The sequence below is a fragment of the Cetorhinus maximus genome, chromosome 9 (genome assembly GCF_964194155.1).
Source record: "Cetorhinus maximus chromosome 9, sCetMax3.hap1.1, whole genome shotgun sequence".
Classification (NCBI taxonomy): Eukaryota; Metazoa; Chordata; class Chondrichthyes; order Lamniformes; family Cetorhinidae; genus Cetorhinus; species Cetorhinus maximus.
In genome coordinates, this window is record NC_135887.1 from 113,437,910 (window position 1) to 113,456,404 (window position 18,495).

The following is an 18,495-nucleotide window of genomic DNA, read 5'->3' on the forward strand; positions in this document are numbered from 1 at the left end:
TTAAATCCACCTGAGAGAGCAGACTGGGTCTTAGTTTAATGTCTCATTTGAAAGGTGATACCTCTGACAGTGCAGCACTCCCTCAGTGCTGCAATGGGTTGATTCATTTTGCTCAAATCTTTGGAGTGTGACCCACAACATTCTGACTCGGGCAAGAGTGCTACCCACTGAGCCATAGCTGCCACAGTTATTACCTAAAGGGGATGCCCGGCGTAAGTGAAAATGGCATCAGGCAATAGTCACCTCCAGCAGATAGAGTTCAGTCCAGTGTGTCTGGAATCCAGCTAATAACACTCCTGACATGGATAGAGGATTAAAAGTTTGAGAAAACAAGAAATAAAAGCACCGATCCTGAAAAGGACCCACTTGCCTTTGATTCGAGAGAAAGAAAAGAGAGAGAAAAAAACAATGAGAAAGGTGGAGAGAGAGAGCAGGAGAGTGAGGATTAGAACGTGAATGAGGCATGAGTGGGAATGGGCAAGAGAGAAAAAAGACCAAAGAAAGAAGGATGATGGAGAAAGAGAAAGCACAGAGTAGGAAAGAGACGAGGAAGATAACAAGTGTGTCATTAAGGAGAAATATTGAGCAATAGAGTGAGCAGAGCGCGAGAAACAGAGAGATAGAGACCCGCAAACATAGGAGCTCAGTACATGTGCACGCAAAGGAAAGAAAGACTTACAACACCAACATAAAACCATGCAAGACAGAGGCACCTTCCTGCATTTAAAATGCTGCTTTCAAAAGGTCTAACTCCAGGATTTGAACCCAGTCAATTACGTCCAGATTCGGGTGTCAGACTTGGGCTGGCATGGCAAATATTCAGTGCTTTAATGCGGGCGAAGAGAGAAGCCGCTAAACGGGAACTAAACTCTGGAATTTTTCCTTCACCGCTGCACAAAAAAACCAGGCTTCCCAGCTTGAGGAAGTTCCCCCTCTGTGCTCCGCAGCGTGCAGTCAATAGACATCTGGCTCGTTCAGGCAGCTGCAGCTTTTGTTTCTCTTGTTGTCAGCTGGATGCTCAGATGCAGAAAAGGAGGACGTTAAACCCAAAGGGAGAATGTTTGACCTGCACTAAAATTCGTCTCTAACATTGAGCCCGAGATATTGGGAAATCCGTACGGACTGCTGTTTGCGCGCTCCCACCCTGTAAGGCATCATCCTTCACTCACCTCCAGTCTTTCAATCTCTCCCTTGGGGTTCGGTGGTGAGAGTTGTACTGAAGGTACACGCCGACCAGAGCTCTGCACAGCTTCAGTGTAATTAATCGCCTGAGACTTGCACTCGACTGATGTGGCATTAACGCTCTATTTGCTGTTCCACAGGGCACTGACATGCTGGGTCAATATCCAGCGGTACACTGCCCTCAAAATTCAACAATGCACTGCTTAATGATAATAGTGCTTGTATTTCTTACACAGATAAAGGAAGAGAAACCCAAAGAAAGTTTGGTGGTGGTGGTGGGGGGGAGAAAAAGGGAAAGGAGAGGAGGGAAAATGCTGGGATGGGGAGAGAGAGCAACAAGGGGACAGGGAGCGAGAGAGAGAGGAGGGAGAGGGGCGGGGGAGAGGAAGGGGCGACAGAGAGGGGAGATAGAGAGAGAGGGAGGGGCAAGTAGTACAGGAAAGAGAAAAGAGAGAAAGAGAGTAGGGGCAAGAGAGAGGTTTAATGAGGGGAGGGAGCCAGGGGGTAATGCGAAACAGAAAGAAAGGGGGGGGGAATGAGGAAGAGTGGAGAAGCAGGAATGGAATGGGCAGAGAAGAATGGGTTGAAAAGAAATAGCTTACATTTATATAGTGCCTTTCACTACCTCAGGCCATCCGAAAATTACTGCAATGAACTAAGTGCAGCAGCCAATTTGTGCACAGCAAGATCCCACAAACACCAGTAAGATATTAGCCAGATAATCTCTTTTTGTGCTGTTAAACACCAGGTAAAACTCCCCTGCTCTTCTTCCAAAATTGTGCGAATAGATCAACACACCAAGAGTGTAACCAGACCTTGGTTTTGATGCCCCATCCGAAAGATAGCACCTCAGGTAGTGCAGTGCTCCCTCAGTACTCCACTCTGAGTGTCAGCCTAGATTTTGTGTTCAGTTTCTGCAGTGGAACTTGAACACACAACTTCCTGACTCAGAGGCAAGAAAGTGTTGTCCAATAAACAGCTGACAACTAAATGTTAATAAAGAAAAACACCAAAAGTCTCTTTCAAGTATCTTGTCACACACACTACACTAATATTTCCATAAAAATAAGATTTGTCTTAGACAGATAAGGAGGCCAAATTGCATAAATTTGATTTGTGCTCCTTCTGAGTGTGATCTGATCAAGAAATTCAATAGTTTCTCCATATCTATCCCATCTAATCTGGTGGATGAATCTAGAGTGAGGAGATATGAACTTAAAATCAGAGTCAGGAGGGAGCACTTTTCCACAGCAAGGGTTGGAGAAACTCAAAATACTCTCTTCCAGAAGGCGATGGATGCTGGGGGACAATTGGAGCTTTCAAGATGGAGTTAGTTCCATTTAGGTGTCATGGATGTGGAGCTCTGGTGGGAAATGGAGTTGAGGTGCAGATCAGCCACAATTTATGGTGGAGGAGGCCCAAGGGATAGAATGGCCCCCTCCTGTTCCTAATGCATCCTTCCTTACAATCCAGATGCTAGGATTCCTCTTGCAATGATTACAGTTCCTGTCCGGGGAAACAAATAAATCTTGTTTGAAGCACAAAACTGCAATGCTCACAAAGTTTTCTAAGTGTAAAATAAAAATAAACACTTAAAAGGGCGAGGCATCAAAAAGGCTTTTCCTGCCTTAACCAGTTTCAATGCTTTGTTTTTTCAGGGTCAAGCAAGTGACAAGCACAATCATTACTCCATTATATCCCTCTCCCTGCATTCATTTCCTGGGAAAATGCAAATCAGGCGACAGTGAATTTGAGCGAGCATGAATGCAGCCACCACTCACCTGCCCTGGCTTAACACCAACACACTAACTGAACAATTAGGGGAACAAGACAGGCTTTGTTTAATTTTATTTGGTTTAAACCGTGCTAAATTATTATATCCTACCACAGAACCTGGTAGAAACTTTTGCCAAGACCGTCTCGTTGCATGGAGTTACATACACGTAATATTTTACAGCACACAAACAGCTCACCTGGTCCATGCTGGTGTTTATGTGCCATGTAAACCTTCATCCATCCCTCCTTATCATATTCCTTTCTCCCTCGTGTTTATCCAGCTTCCCCTTAAATGCATCTATGCTACTTGCCACAGCCACTTCCGTGTGGCAGCGAGCTCAAGATTCTAACCACTCACTGGGCAAAGAGCTTTCTCCTGAATTCCCAATTGGATTTCTTGAAGACTATTTTGTATTTATGGTCCCTAGTTTTAGATACACACACCTCTCCCTGCTCCCCCGCCAGCAAGTGGAAATATCTTCTCTTATGTTAAAACAGGAGAACTGGGTATCGGAGTACTCAACTTCCCAATTCTCTTAAATAACTGTCAATTGTTAAGTCTGAATTGCAATTACCTAAGACGACAACCTTCACAGCACTGACATCCCACCTTGCTGATTAGAAAAAAAAACAAATTTGTATTCAGTGTAATGTTTTTCAGGACTTCATGTGTTTTAGAACCAATTTTTTTTGGAGTCACTGTTGTGATGTAGAAACACTGTCTCCTGCCAACGCAGCAAGGCTGCACAAGACGGCCGCCAATATCCATCGGTGCATGCGCAGACCAGTGCACATGCACAGAAATCCAAAGGCGTCACTGCCGGAGCCTGCAGCCTGGAACTCTAGTGGCAGAAAGAGGAACAGAAGGATTTGCAGACAGGAAACTAAAATCTTTTCCTCGTGGGATATTTTCCATGTTGGTCAGTATTTTAAAACTCTAACTATCCCAGTAATGTAAGTGGATTGTAGGTTGTTGTGAGTGTTGACTATGTTGTCTCTTCTAACACTGACAGCAACTTACAATCTACTTACATTAGGTACTGGAACAGTGAGACAGAGTTTAGAAACACTAATCAAAATTGCAGTAAAATATCCCACAAGGAAAAGATTTTAGTTTCCCATCTTCAAATCTTTTCTTTCTAACCCCCCTGTAAAAGTAGTTTCCAAAAATCCATCATCATCAGTCCAGGGTAGAAATTCACAACATTTTCTGCTCCTGCTGCCAGGGCCAGTAATGACCGCGCATGTGCCCTGCTACACATTGCCCCCTATAAATATGGCTGCCGTTAACCCAGGCCTGCCATCAGCACACAAATGCATGACATTGGCAGCAAACACAGCCATGTAGAAAATCTGGCAGTCAAATTGCATTTAGCAAAGTCCCAAATCCCCATGGATTGAGAATTGGTTAGCAGAAAGTAGGAATAAATGGGTTTTTCCTGGAGTGGCAGGCTGTAACTAGTGGGGCACCACAAGGATTTGTGCTTGCCCCCCACCTCCCCCTATTCACAATATATATCAATCATTTGGATGAGGGAACCAAATGTAATATTCCCTGACGACATGAAACTTGGTGGGAATGAGAGTGGTGAGGAGCATGTTAAGAGGCTTCAAGGCAATTTGGACAAGTTGAGTGAATGGGCAAATACATGGCAGATGCAGTATAACATGGATAAGAGTGAAGTTATCCACTTCTGTAGGAAAAACAGAATGGCAGAGTATTATTTAAATAGTGATAGATTGGGAATGATGATGTACAAAAGGGACCTGGGTGTCCTTGTACACCAATCACTGGAAGCAAGCATGCAAGTGCAACAAGTAGTTAAGGCGACAATGGTACGTTGGCTTTCATTGCAAGAGGACTTGAGTACAGGAGCAAGGATGTCTTACTGCAGTTGTAAAGGGCATTGGTGAGACCACACCTGGAGTATTGTGTGTAGTTGTGGTCTCCTTACCTAAGAAAGAATATACTTGCCATAGAGTCACCAGACTGATTCTTGGGCTGGCAGGATTGTCGTAAGAGGAGAGATTGTGTTGACTAGGCCTGTATTCATTGGAGTTTAGAAGAATGAGAGGGGATCTCATTGAAACATATAAAATTCTGACAGGGCTGGACAGACTGGATGCAGGGATGATGTTTCCCCTGGCTGGGGCAGTCTAGAACGAGGGGGTCACAGCCTCAGGATAGGAGGTAGACCATTTATGACTGAGATAAGGAGGAACTCCTTCGCTCAGAGGATGGTGAACCTGTGGAATACTCTACCACAGAAGGCTGTGGAGGACAAGTCACGAATATATTTAAGAAAGAAATAGATTCCTAGACACTAAAGACATTAAGGGGTATGGGGAAGAGAGTGGGAGTATGGCGTCGAGAGAGAGGATCAGCCATTATCATATTGACTGGCAGAGCAGGCACGAAGGGCTGAATGACCCACTACTGCTCCTATTTTCTATGTTTCTTTGCAATGAGATAACCATAATTTTTTTTTTATTTGGTTGGTTGAGAAATATTGGCCCAGGGCACAGGCTCTTGTTTAAAATAGTGCTGTGGGATCTTTTACACGCAACTGACAAGAGGTCCTCAATTTAACACTTAATTGAAAGATGGCACCTCTGTCAATGCAGCACTCCCTCAGTGCTGCACTGGCGTGTCAGCCTAAATTACATGCTGGAGCGGAAGCTGAACCCATAACATTCTGAATCAGAAGGAATAGTGCTACATATTAAGGTACAGCAGACAGCTTCACTGTTGACACCTATTAACTTATTCAGTTATTAAGCAGTAAACGCTAAGAAAATCTAAGGAATTGCTGGAAAAAAGATGATGTTGAAGCTTTTCGTCTTGTGCTCATCAGGACAGTTTGCAAGAATACCAATAGTAAAAGGAACAACAATTTATATTGCATGAGAAGAGTGTGCTGATAGGCTGGCAAGTGGACTCTGATTGGTAGAGGTGTTGCTTTAGAGAGTGTACCAGGGAACAGCTAACTTTCAAGCTACTGTTCAAATTCAAACTAGGCAGGTCGACTCCGATTGGTCAAGGAATTACAGCGGGGAATGAACAAGGGAATGGCTGTCTCCAAAGCTTTTGTTTAGTTGAGAAAAATGCAATGTGCGGGCATCTACCCAGCAATGTGCAAAATTGCCCAGGTATGTCTGGTGCACAAAAAGCAGGGCAAATCCAACCCAGCCAATTACCGCCCAGTCTACTCTCGATCATCAGCAAAATGATGGAAGGTGTCATCAGCAGTGCTATCAAGCACTTGCTCAGCAATAACTTACTCACTGCCGCCCAGTTTGGGTTCCGCCAGGACCACTCAGCTGCTGACCTCATTACAGCCTTGGTTCAAATATGAACAAAAGAGCTGAACTCCAGAGGCGAGGTGAGAGTGACTGCCCTTGACATCAAGGCAACATTTGATCAAGTGTGGCATCAAGGAGCCCTCGCAAAACTGAAGTCAATGGGAATCAGGGGGATAACACACTGCTGGTTGAAGTCAGACCTTGCACAAAGGAAGATGGCTGTGGTTGTTGGAGGTCAATCATCTCGGTTTCAGGGTGTTACTGCAGGAGTTCCTCAATGACCTTCCTTCCATTGGAAGGTCAGAACTGGGGGATGTTCACTGAAGATTGCACAATTTTCAGCAACATTCACGACTCCTCAGATACTAAAGCAGTCCATGTCCAAATGCAGCAAGATCTGAACAATATCCAGGCTTGGGCTGACAAGTGGCAAGTAACATTCATGCCCCACAAGTGCCAGACAGTGACCATCTCCAACAAGAGAGAATCTAGCCATCACCTCTTGACATTCAATGGCATTACAATCCACACCGCCCCCGCCTCCAACTATCAACATCCTAGAGGTTACCATTGACCAGAAACTGAACTGAACTAGCCATATAAATACTGTGGCTACAAGAGCAGGTCAGAAGCTAGGAATCCTGTGGCGAGTAACTCCCCTCCTGACTTCCCAAAGCCTTTTCACCATCTACGAGGCACAAGTCAGAAGTGTGATGGAATGCTGTACGTACAAACATAAGAATTAGGAGGAGTAGGCCACTTGGCCCCTCAAGCCTGCTCTGCCATTCAATAAGATCATGACTAATCTGAATGTAACCTCAACTCCACATTCCTGCCTACTCCTAATAACCTTTCGTCCCTTTGTTAGTCAAGAATCTATCGAGCTCTGCCTGAAAAACATTCAAAGAGTCTGCTTCCACCACCTTTTAAGGAAGAGCATTCCAAAGGCTCACGACCCTCAGGGAAAAAAATTCTCTTCATCTGTCTTAAATGAGCAACCACTCACTTTAAAACAGTGACCCCTGGTTCTAGATTCTCTCACAAAAGGAAATATCCTCTCCACATCCACCCTGTCAAGACCCCTCAGGATCTTAAAGGTTTCAACCAAGTCACCTCTTACTCTAAATTCCAGTGGATACAAGCCTAACCTGTCCAACCTTTCCTCATAAGATAACCCACCCATTCCTGCTATTAGTCAAGTAAACCTTCTCTGAACTGCTTCTATTACATTTACATCTCTCTGTAAATAAGGAGACCAGTACTGTACACAATACTCCAGATGTGGTCTCACCAATACCCTGTACAACTGAAGAATAACGCCCCCCAACTACTTTTGTAATCCATTCCCCTCACAATAAATGATAACTTTCTATTAGCTTTCCTAATTACCTGTTGTATCTGCATACTAACCTTTTGTGATTCATGTACTAGGACACCCAGATCCCCCTGAATCTCTCAGCTCCTCAATCTCTCACCATTTAGATAATAAGCTTCTTTTTTATTCTTCCTGCCAAAATGAAGAATTTCACACTTGCCCACATTATACTCCATTTGCCAGCTCTTTGCCCACTCACTTAACCTCTGTCCCTTTGTAAGCTCCTTATGTCCTCTTCACAACTCACTTTCCTACCTATCTTTGGATCATCAGCAAGTTTAGCAACCATACCTTTGGTCCCTTCATCCAAGTCATTTATATGAATTGTTAACATTTGGGGCCCCAGAACTGATCCTTGTGACACACCACTCGCCACATCCTGCCAACCAGGAAATGACCTATTTATGCCAACTCTCTGCTTTCTGTTAGCTAGCCAATATCCATGCCAATATGTTACCCCCTACACCATGAGTTTTTATTTTCTGCATAACCTTTGATGTGGCACTTTACCAAATGCCTTCTGGAAATCTAAGTACAGTACATCCACCAGTTCCCCTTTATCCACAGCACACGTGACTCCTTCAAAGAACTCCAATAAATTGGTTAAACATGATATCCCTTTCACAAAACCATGCTGACTCTGCCTGATTGCTTTAAATTTTTCTAAGTGCCCTGCTATAACATCTTTAATAATAGCTTCTAACATTTTCCTTATGACAGATGTTAGGCTAATTGGCCTGTAGTTTCCTGCTTTCCTTCTCCCTCCTTTTTAAATAAATGATTTACATTTGCTATTTTCCAATCTAATGGAACCTTCCCTGAATCTATGAAATTTTGGAAACTTAAAACCAATGCATCAACTATCTCAGTAGCCACTTCTTCAAGACCTTAGGGTGAAGTCCATCTGGACCTGGAGATTTGCCAGCCTGCAGCCCCACAATTTGCTCAATACCACTTCCCTGGTGACTGTAATTTTCCCCGAGTTCCTCCCTCCTTTCCATTTCCTGATTTACAACTATTTCTGGGATGTTACTTGTGTCCTCGATAGTGAAGACTGAAGAAAAATACCTGTTTAATTCATCCACCGTCTCCCTGCTTTCCATTATCAATTCCCCAGACGCGCACTCTACAAGACCAACGCTCGCTTTGTTAACTCTTTTCTTATTTAAATATCTATAGAAACCCTTACTATCCGTCTTCATATTACTAGTCAGTTTTCTCTCATACTCTAATTTTTTGCTCATTAATCTTTTTGTCATTCTTTGCTGCTCTTGATATTCTTTCGAATCTACTGACTTGCCACCCATCTTTGCATGCTTTTTCTTTAAGTTTGATACTGTCTTTAACTGTTTAGTTAACCACGGATGGTGGGGATTATTCTTCCTCATTGGAATGTATATATTCTGTGTACTCTGAGCTATCCCTTTAAATGTCTGCCACTGAACTTTTATTGACATATCCCTTAACCTCATTTGCCAGTTCTGCTTTCATGCCCTCATAATTGCCCTTATTTAAGTTTCAAATACTAGTCTTGGACGCACTTGTTTCTCCTTCAAAATGAATGTAAAATTCAATCATATTATGATTGCTACTACCTAAGGATGCCTTCAGTAGACGGTTATCAATTAATCCTATCTCATTGCTCAATGCTAGGTCTAGTATAGCCCACTGTCTGGTTCTAAGAAACTATACTGAAAACATTTTACAAACCCATCTACACTACCTTTGCCCATCTGATTTTTCCAGTGTAGATTAAAATCCCCCATAATTATTGCTGCACCTTTCTGGCAAGCTGCCATTATTTCATCTTTTATACACTGCCCTACCATGTAGTTACAATTAGGGGGCCTGTACACCACTCCCACAAGTGACTTCTTTCCCTTATCATTCCTCGTCTCAATCCAAACCACTTGCCTGGATGAGTCGTGCTCCAAAAACACTCCAGAAGCTTGACACCATCCAGGACAAAGCAACCTGCATGATTGGCACCCCATCCAGAAACATTCACTCCCTCCACCACTGATGCACGGTGGCTTCAGTGGTATACCATCTACAAGATGCACTGCAGGCACTCACCAAGCCTCCTTAGGCAGCATCTTCCAAACCCATGATAACTACCATCTAGCAGGACAAGGGCAGCAGATACATAGGAGTACCACTACCTGCAAGTTTCCCTCCAAGCCGCTTGTCAACCTGACTTGGAAATATATCCTTGCAAAAAAGAAGATGGTTGTGCTTGTTATAAGTCAATCATCTCAGTTCCAGGACATCATCGTGGGAGTTCTTGAGGGTAGTGTCCTCAGCTCAACCATCTTCAGCTGCTTCACCAATGACCTTCCTCCCATCATAAGGTGAGAAGTGGGGATGTTCATTGATGACTGCACAATGTTCAGCACCATTCGTGCAACTCCTCAGATGCTAAAGCAGTCCATGTCCAAATGCAGCAAGACCTGGACCATATCCAGACTTGGGCTGAAAAGTGGCAAGTAACATTCACGCTGTGCCCTTGTTCATTCCCCACTGCAATTCCTTGATCAATCAGAGGCGAAATGCCTGGCTTGAATTTGAACAACAGCTTGACAGTCAATTGTTTGTTGGTGCATTCGGCATGGCAATGCCTCTACCAGAGTCCACTAGCCAGCTAATTCAGCAGACTCTTTTCATGCAATATAAATTGTTCCTTCACTGTCAGTGGGTCAAAATCCTGGAACTCCCTCCCTAACAGCACTATGGGTGGACATATACCACATGGACTGCAGCGGTTCAAGGTGGCAATCACCACCACCTTCTCTAGGGTAATTAGGGATGGGCAATATATGCTGGCCTAGGAGACACCCACATTCCACAAATGAATTTTTAAAAAATTGCCCGGCTTGAATTGGAACAAAAACTTGGTAGTTAGCCATTCCTTGGTGCAACGTCTCTACCAATCAGTCTACTTGACAACCTATCAGCACTCTTCTCATACAGTATAAATTGTTGTTCCCTTTCCTATTGGTATTCTTGTGAACTGTCCTGATGGGTGCAAGATGAAAAGCTTCAACAACATCTCCTTTATCAGCAATACCCATGTTCTGTATGATCAAACAACTAAATTTAAAAGATATTTTATAATTATCACGCCCCTCATCTGATTTTGATAGAGGTGTTCAAAATTATGAAGGGATTTGACAAGGTAAATAAGGAGAAATTGTTGAAGTGGACTGGAAATAAGTGAAAACGAAAAATTTGCAGGAATATGGGGTGTCAGACCAATTGAGTAGCTCTTTCAAGGGGCCAGCACAGGGCTCCTCCTGTGTTATATCATTCTATGATTTCTTTAAACATCCCATCACTGCAGATATCAGAAAGGAATCATAATGTTAATATGTGGTAATGGATAACTAGACTAGAAGGTAGCACAAACACAGGATTAGCAGAACTCCAGGATTAATTCTGAGACAGGGCGTGTGTGCGAGACAGAGTACATGCGATAGACAGAAGGAGCGTGAGGCGGAGAGGCGGACAGGGGAAGAGGCGGACGGGGGGAGGGGAGGGAACGGGGGAGAGAGAAAGACACACACACAAGCAAATCACTTATAATTTTGCTCTGCCCAATATCAAACAACTCCCAAAATACATTCCATTTGCGCAACACTGAATGATCAATTAATGATGATTAATTTTTTGATGTTGTGTTTGGGTCACATGTATTTGCAGCTACTAAGGATAAGGAGCAGTTTTGTCCATCTGAAGCAGCTCAGTAATTATCACAGGATGAATGGTCATGACTACTTTCAGTGCTTGTCCTCGCTGTCAATGATTTTTGCTTGATGGTCACTCATTTGTGCGCTGTACATTAGTGAATCAGCACCAAAGGACACCAATGACCTTTCTTTAAACATCTCATTAAACTGCAAATATGCACTCTCTTCGATTTAGAAATGTAAGGGTTCAATATAAAGACACAACCTTTGGGAACCTGTCAATACTAAGTATTGGGTCAGCATCACCTAACAGGCCCATTTTACCATTGAGTCTGAGCTGCTCTCTGTCTCCAATCTACACCGATTAATGATAGAGTCATAATATTTTACAGCAAAGGAGGTGGTTGTTCGGCTTATCAGGCCCGTGGCTGCTCTCAAACAACTATTCATTTAATTTTTCAGCCTTGGCTCAGTGGGTCACACTCTTGCACAAGCATTTTTCACAAGTTCAGGATCTCACAAAGCACCTAGCAGCCAATGAAATCACTTTTGAAGTGTAGTCATTGGTGTAATGTAGAAAATGCAGCCAAATGGCTAGATTATCCATTTCCTGTAATATGCACATACAAATTAGGAGCAGTGGGCCGCTCAGCCCTTCAAACCTGCTCTGCCATTCATTAAGATCATGGCTGATGTGATGATAATTGAGGGATAAATATTGGCAGGGGACGGGGAGAACTGCCCTGCTCTTCTTCCAAATAATGCCCAAAGGGACAGACATGACCTTAGTTTATCATCTCACTTGAAAGAAAGCATCTTCAACAGTGCAGCACTCCCTAAGTACTACCATTGGAGTGTCAGCCTTGATCTTTGTATTCAAGTTCTGAAGTGGGACTTGGGCCCAAACCTTCTGACTTACAGGCCAAAGTGTTGAATCACAACTGATACATCTTTGCATGAGTTGCTTACGAATGAGGTATTAAACTGATGCCCTGTCTGCTCTCTCAGCTTAGGCACTATTTCGAAGAGCAGGGAAGTTACTCCTGGTGTTCTGGTCATTATATATCTCTCAACCAACATCACTGAAGCCAATGATCTGGTCATTATCGCACTAATGTTTGTGAGAACTTGTCAAGTGAAAATTGACATTTCCTACAGCACAACAATGACAATACTTTAAAAATCCAAAAACTGATCAGCATGTTGGATGTCCTCATGTCATGAAAAGCACTATATAAATGCAAGTCTCTCTTTTCTTTCAATCCCTGCATTTATTTAGTAAATAATCACACATGGATATATTCACTAGCCATGCAGTATTAACTGAAATCAAATTAAATCGGCAAGCAATCGTTACAGCGGATAACTCTTCCAACCGTGAGAGGAATCTGGAGATTTTATTGCTGTATGTGGAAAACAGCACATTGCCAGGTCGCTGGGCTATGACTCCACTGAAAGCAGCTTGCACTGTGAAATGACTTTGCCCGAGGGGGAAGCACAACACAACAGAGCACCATAATAAGTGAGCAAGTAACAATGCTTCAACAAAAATACAATCCTAAAGTGTAATTCTACAGGAACATCCAATTCTGGGGGAATGTTGTGGGGAGGTCAGTGGTGAGGGGAAATTCGGGAAGGAAATCTTAACAATGCTGTATACCAGGAACATCCTCCCTTCATACTTCTGCATAAACATCAAGAAATTATCTCAGTGAACTTTTAATGTAACTGGTTTTGAGCTATTACAAAAGCCTCGAAGGTCAGCATTTGGGAATAGTGCCCACCGTTACATCTGGAAGATTGAACTATATAATACATTGCTAAAATCACACCTCTCATGTAATGTTCTGGCAACCTTTGAAGTGAGTCGATCTTTGCTCTTCAGTCAACTTTATAGCTCAGGTGGTGGCCATTTGGCCCATTCTGCCTGTGTTGGCTCTTTGAAAAGCGCTATCCATTCCAATTGGCCCCACTCCCCTACTCTTGCCCAATAGCCTAGCATATTTTTTTCCTGCATATCTATAGTGCCTTTCACAACCTCAGGGCATCCCAAAGCACTTTGCAGTCAATGAAGAACTTTTGAAGTGCAATCGCTAATATGATGTAGGAAACACACTAGCTGAATTGTGCATGGCAAGCTCCCACAACGGCAATGAGATAGTGACCAGATAATCTGTTTTTTGAGATGTTCATTGAGGGTTAAATATTGGACAGGTCACCAGGGTAACTCCCCTGCTCTTCCTGGAAAAGGTGTTACGGGTCCTTTTACATCCACTTGAAAAGACAGCCATACCTTGGTGCAACAATGATCTCGTTTTATAAAGGGAGCCAACTGCGATTCCTCAACCCCAAAGTGCAGCCTTCACAAAATGGAAAACAGATGACAGGCCATTCTCTGTCCTAGCCCCTACCTCTTTACATTCACCCTCTCTCCCTACCTCACACTCCATTTAACTCCTCAACAACCTCTGCACTCACACAACCATCTGCTCTGCTCACCTCTGAAGCTCGCTTAACAATTAACACGAAACAAAAACAGAAGATGCTGGAAAAACTCAGCAGACCTGACAGCATCTGTGGAGAGAGAAACAGAGTTGACGTTTCCAGTCTGTATGATTATTCGTCAAAGCTTCTGCAATTAACATGACCTATTTTTTTCTGCCTCGGAGTCCTCCTGAAACGGTGAATTTTGACACCGTTACAGAGCGACAAGGATTAAGTCAAATAAACAGAAACTGTTGAAAAGTGTGTATGGGGGACAAAGGGCAGTGACTAGACTGACCAATGTTAACGCCACTCCACACGTCTCTCTGGCTCGTCCACGCCTGCTCTACCAATGAAGTCATCGCAAATTGCGAACTGATTTTAACTGAAGATAATCAGGACTCTAATCAGCTTGAGAAAGGAAAAAAAAAACACTTGTAACGATTGATAAACCGCTTTCACATCAGAGCTAAATGCACATCAAAACCCAGCAGAAATCTTGTCTTTATTCATAAATGACAGTCATGCTATATTAAACCTAATGATAACCAGTGCTTGTGACAGTGATTGCTTAAGCTCATTTGTCCAGACCAAAGCGGTTTCCCTCTTCCAGAGAGACAGAGACGCAAAGAACGAGGATGGGGCCGAGAAAGAGGCACAGCAGCGAGACGGCGGGCGCAGGCGCGGCGCGCTCTCGTCTCACAGCCAGAGGCGCGCGCACACACACATACATCTAGAGACAGGGAGGGAAAGAGAGACAGAGGGTGAGAAACGCACCATCAATAGTTCTAGAACAATCTAGATCTGATTCCATTCTGCCACATCACAGCATCACTTTAGTAAAGAACAAATAAGTGTCATTGATTTTACATACCCTTTCTTGTGGTGTTGCTGCGAGTGCAGGCCAGGTGAGACACTCAGCCCACACTCATTTAACTGCCCAAATTTGCTAATGCCAGTCCTTACAGCAAAGCACCGTTCTGCATTGAAAGGCAGCCAATGACCCTATCAAGCACTTTCCTTTCATCAGACCAAAATGAAATAGCCTCACTTCAAGTGATCTGATAACTACTGCCAAGTTTCCAACAAAATAATGGGCATAATTCTCAGGATTTAACGCAAGCCAGTTAAAAGCGGAAATATGAAGTAAAATGGTTTCGTACAAAGGATTGCGAGACGTGAAAAATGCTGTTTCAAAAGGCCACCGGTGTGAGGCCAAATAGAGGTTGCTAACAATGGATGTCGATAGCTGGAAAGTAAAGATATTAAGCAACATGGAGCAAAGGTGTGGAATTGGGATCAAAAGGACAGAAACACTATGGCCAACAAAATCGCAATAGGATAGCAACATTAGTCTACAATCTTCAACCATGATTGTTCGTTTTATCTCAGGAGACAATCTCATGTTCTCAACCAGACAACTATCATTCCTCCACAGGACAAAGGAACAATCTTGAATTCATCTAGCCCCTTTCACAACCTCAGGATGTCCCAAAGTGTATTACAGGCAATGAAGTACTTTTGCAGTATATATTTGTCATAATGTAGAGGTACATATGCCTTTAAATGTCAACTGTGTCACAAGGTTCTTGGTTCAAGTCCCATTCCAGGACTTGAGCACAAAAGTCAAGGTTGACACTTCAGTGCAGCACTGGGGGAGTACTGTACTGTTGGAGGTGTCAGTTTTTACACAAGACATTATACCTAAGCCACATCTGCCTGCTCGCATGATATAACAGGTCCCATGGCACTATTTCGAAAAAGAGCAGGGAAGCTTTCCCCCGGTGTCCTGGCCAGTATTTATCCCTCAATCAACATCACAAAAAGAGAGATTATCTGGTCATGATCACATTGCTGTTTGTGGAAGTTATCTGTGTGCAAATTGGCTGTTGTGTTTCCCACATTACAACAGAGTCTACAATTCAGAAGTACTTCATTGGCTATAAGGCACTTTGAGGCATCCAGTGGTAGAAAAGTAAGCGCTATATAAATGCAAGTCTTCCTATTTTTTAATCAAATGCCATTTCCTGGGCCAATGTTCATCTTTCAACCAAGTTGAGCAAAACAAATAATCTGGCCATTTAACTCGCAACCGTGTGAGAGATCTTGCTGTGTGCAAATTGTCTGCCATGTTTCCTATATTATGACAATGATTACACTTGAAAAGTACTTCATCAGCTCTGTTGTACTTTGGGGTCATAAAGAAGTTATGTCAATCTAGCTTCTTTCTTTCGATTAAATCTCCACTTATCCCAACATCTCTCAATGTCACTTTGAAGCAGTTATTTATTCACTTCCTTTGGACTGGGAATTAAATTAAAACACAATATCAACTCCTATTGGGGCCAGTTACTGACATGATGCAAAGTTCTCAACAACTTGCATTTATATTGCACCTATAATGTAGCAAAACATCCCAAGGTGCTTCACAGGAACAATCACCAATCAAAATTTGACACAAAACCACATAATTAGAGTAAGTGACTGAGAACTTGGTCAAAAAGCTGGGTTTTAAGGAACGTTTTAAAAGAGGATAGGAGGATGGAGAGGCAGAAAGGTTTAAGGAAGGGTATTCCAGAGTTTAGGGCACAGGCAGCTGAAGGCATGGCCACCAGTGGTGGAACAATTAAAATTGGTGATGTGCAAAGAAGCCAAGATTGGGGAAGTGCAGAGAAACCTCAAACAATACAGCACACCCTCAGTACCACACGGACGTGCAAACACAGATTATGTACACAAGTAATACAAACAGAACATGCTGGAGAAGCTCAGCAGGTCTGGCAGCATCTTTGGAGAGAGAAAGAGAGTTAATGTTTCGAGTCCAATCGGACTCTTCTTTGGAAGTTCTGGTTCTGAAGAAGAGTCATACAGACCCAAAACGTTAACTCTGTTTTTCTCTCCACAGATCTTGCCAGACCTGCTGTGTTTTTTCAGCATTTTCTGTTTTTAATTTCAGATTTTCAGCATCCTCAGTATTTTACTTTCATATCATGTCCACAAGTATCTGGCCTGGGACCTTCAGATTGAAGAGTGCTGTATCCTGAGCCAAACTGACCAACACCGTGGCTATTTAAAGTGAAGATTGAACACCAGACCATGCTGAACTAAACAATGCAGCTTGAGCGTTAGAATTAGTTTTCTTTTTGAAAAGAAACAACAAGCAAAATCATACCGAGGCGGCTTATCCATCGAGCTTGCTTTTCCTTTTCAGTGATCTTCAAAACGTTCCCTTCTCCCTCCCCCAAAGGAAGTCCAGCTTTGAGATGTGACGGATACTCTGGCAGTAGTGTGGCCTCCACAGTAGGGGCGTGTTTAAAAAAATTTCAAGGATTTCCTCAGCAGCTTTCATGCTGGTGCAAGATTCACAAGCAGGGCTGAAGGAAAATGGTAAAGGGCCCTCCCAGAGTTAGGGATCCAAGAGAAGTCTTTGATATTCACCCTTCGTTAAACAACGAGCAGGGGAGTTCTCCCCGCTGTCCTGGGTCAAGATTGATCCCTTAACTGACATCACCAATACGAATACTACCTCGTTGCTGTGTGTGGAAGCTTGCTATGCACAAATTTGCTGCCACATTTCCTACATTGCAACCGTGATTACATTGATAAAACTTCACCAGCCATAAAGCTCTTTGAGGTGCCCTGCGGTTATGAAAGGTGGCAATTAATTGCAACTTCATTCTATCTTTTTCCATAGTGGTCCGGTGTTTATGTTTGATTTTAACCAACAATTTAACTCAATAATTTATGTCAATGTACAGTTCACTCCTGTCAATTGAGTCGGCCCTTGGTCCCAGAATATTATCCGGTCGTTTGAATTGAGCTTTTTTGTTATCGGTATTCAGCGGGGTGCGCTCTTGCCTCAGAAGTTCCACTCCAGAGACCTGAACACACAATCTAGGCTGACGCTCTTGTGCAGTACTGATGGACTGCAGCGCTGTCAGAGGTGCCATCTTGTGGATCTATCCCTCACCCAGCATCACAAACTGGTCATGACACATGGCTGTTTGCGGGAGCTTGCTGTGTGCCAGTTCATTGTCACATGTCCTATATTACAACAGTGACTCCCTTCAAAGATACGTCATGGGGTGTAAAACATTTTGGGATGGCCTGAAATCTTGAAAGGTGCAACAGAAATGCGTGTCTTTCTTTACTTTTAATTTTAAAAATTATTTTCTATCACTTAAGGAGTTTAAATAAAAGATTCCTATTTCTAGCCACTACCTTTTCCCTTCCACACAATAATGATGTGCTAAATCACCATTGTATTCATGAATTAAGACTCCTGAAAAACTATGAAAAAAAGTCAAACTAGAACTTGCTAAATAAACGCCTGCAGCAAGAAACTTGCTTTTTCTCTGGAGTTTCTGAAGCAGCTTCATCAAAGACAATGGAACATCAGGGGAGAAAGACCCAGCCAAGTGGAAGGCACGTTACTGAAAACATCAGAAAAGATGTGCAAAAAAAAACAAACAATAAGCAACAAATACGTCAAGACCATCTCTGACAGATGGAGAGCAAGCTCTGATCCAGGGATACAATAGAAACTAAACCTCAGCAAATATACGACAACAGCAACTTGCATTTGTATAGTGCCTTTAATGGAGTAAAGCATCACAAGGTGCTTCACAGGAGCAATATCAGACATAATTTGGCACCCAGCCACATATAGGGATAATTGGACAAGTGACC

At 43.0% G+C, this 18,495-nt stretch overlaps 1 protein-coding gene across 4 annotated transcripts in view; it reads right to left on the bottom strand.

Moving 5' to 3' along the window:
* Nucleotides 1-18,495, bottom strand: part of ppfibp2b (PPFIA binding protein 2b) — a 254,599-nt gene that overhangs the window by 210,695 nt on the left and 25,409 nt on the right. Inside the window, exon 1 of one of the 4 annotated variants that reach the window (XM_078549395.1) lies at nt 1,170-1,287. The exons of 1 other annotated variant lie outside the window; for it this stretch is intronic. The gene's annotated coding sequence lies outside the window, so the exon portion shown is untranslated. Of the gene's footprint in view, nt 1-1,169; nt 1,288-18,495 lie in introns of those variants that run through there. 2 more of the 4 variants (XM_078549396.1, XM_078549394.1) reach the window with 2 other exon arrangements.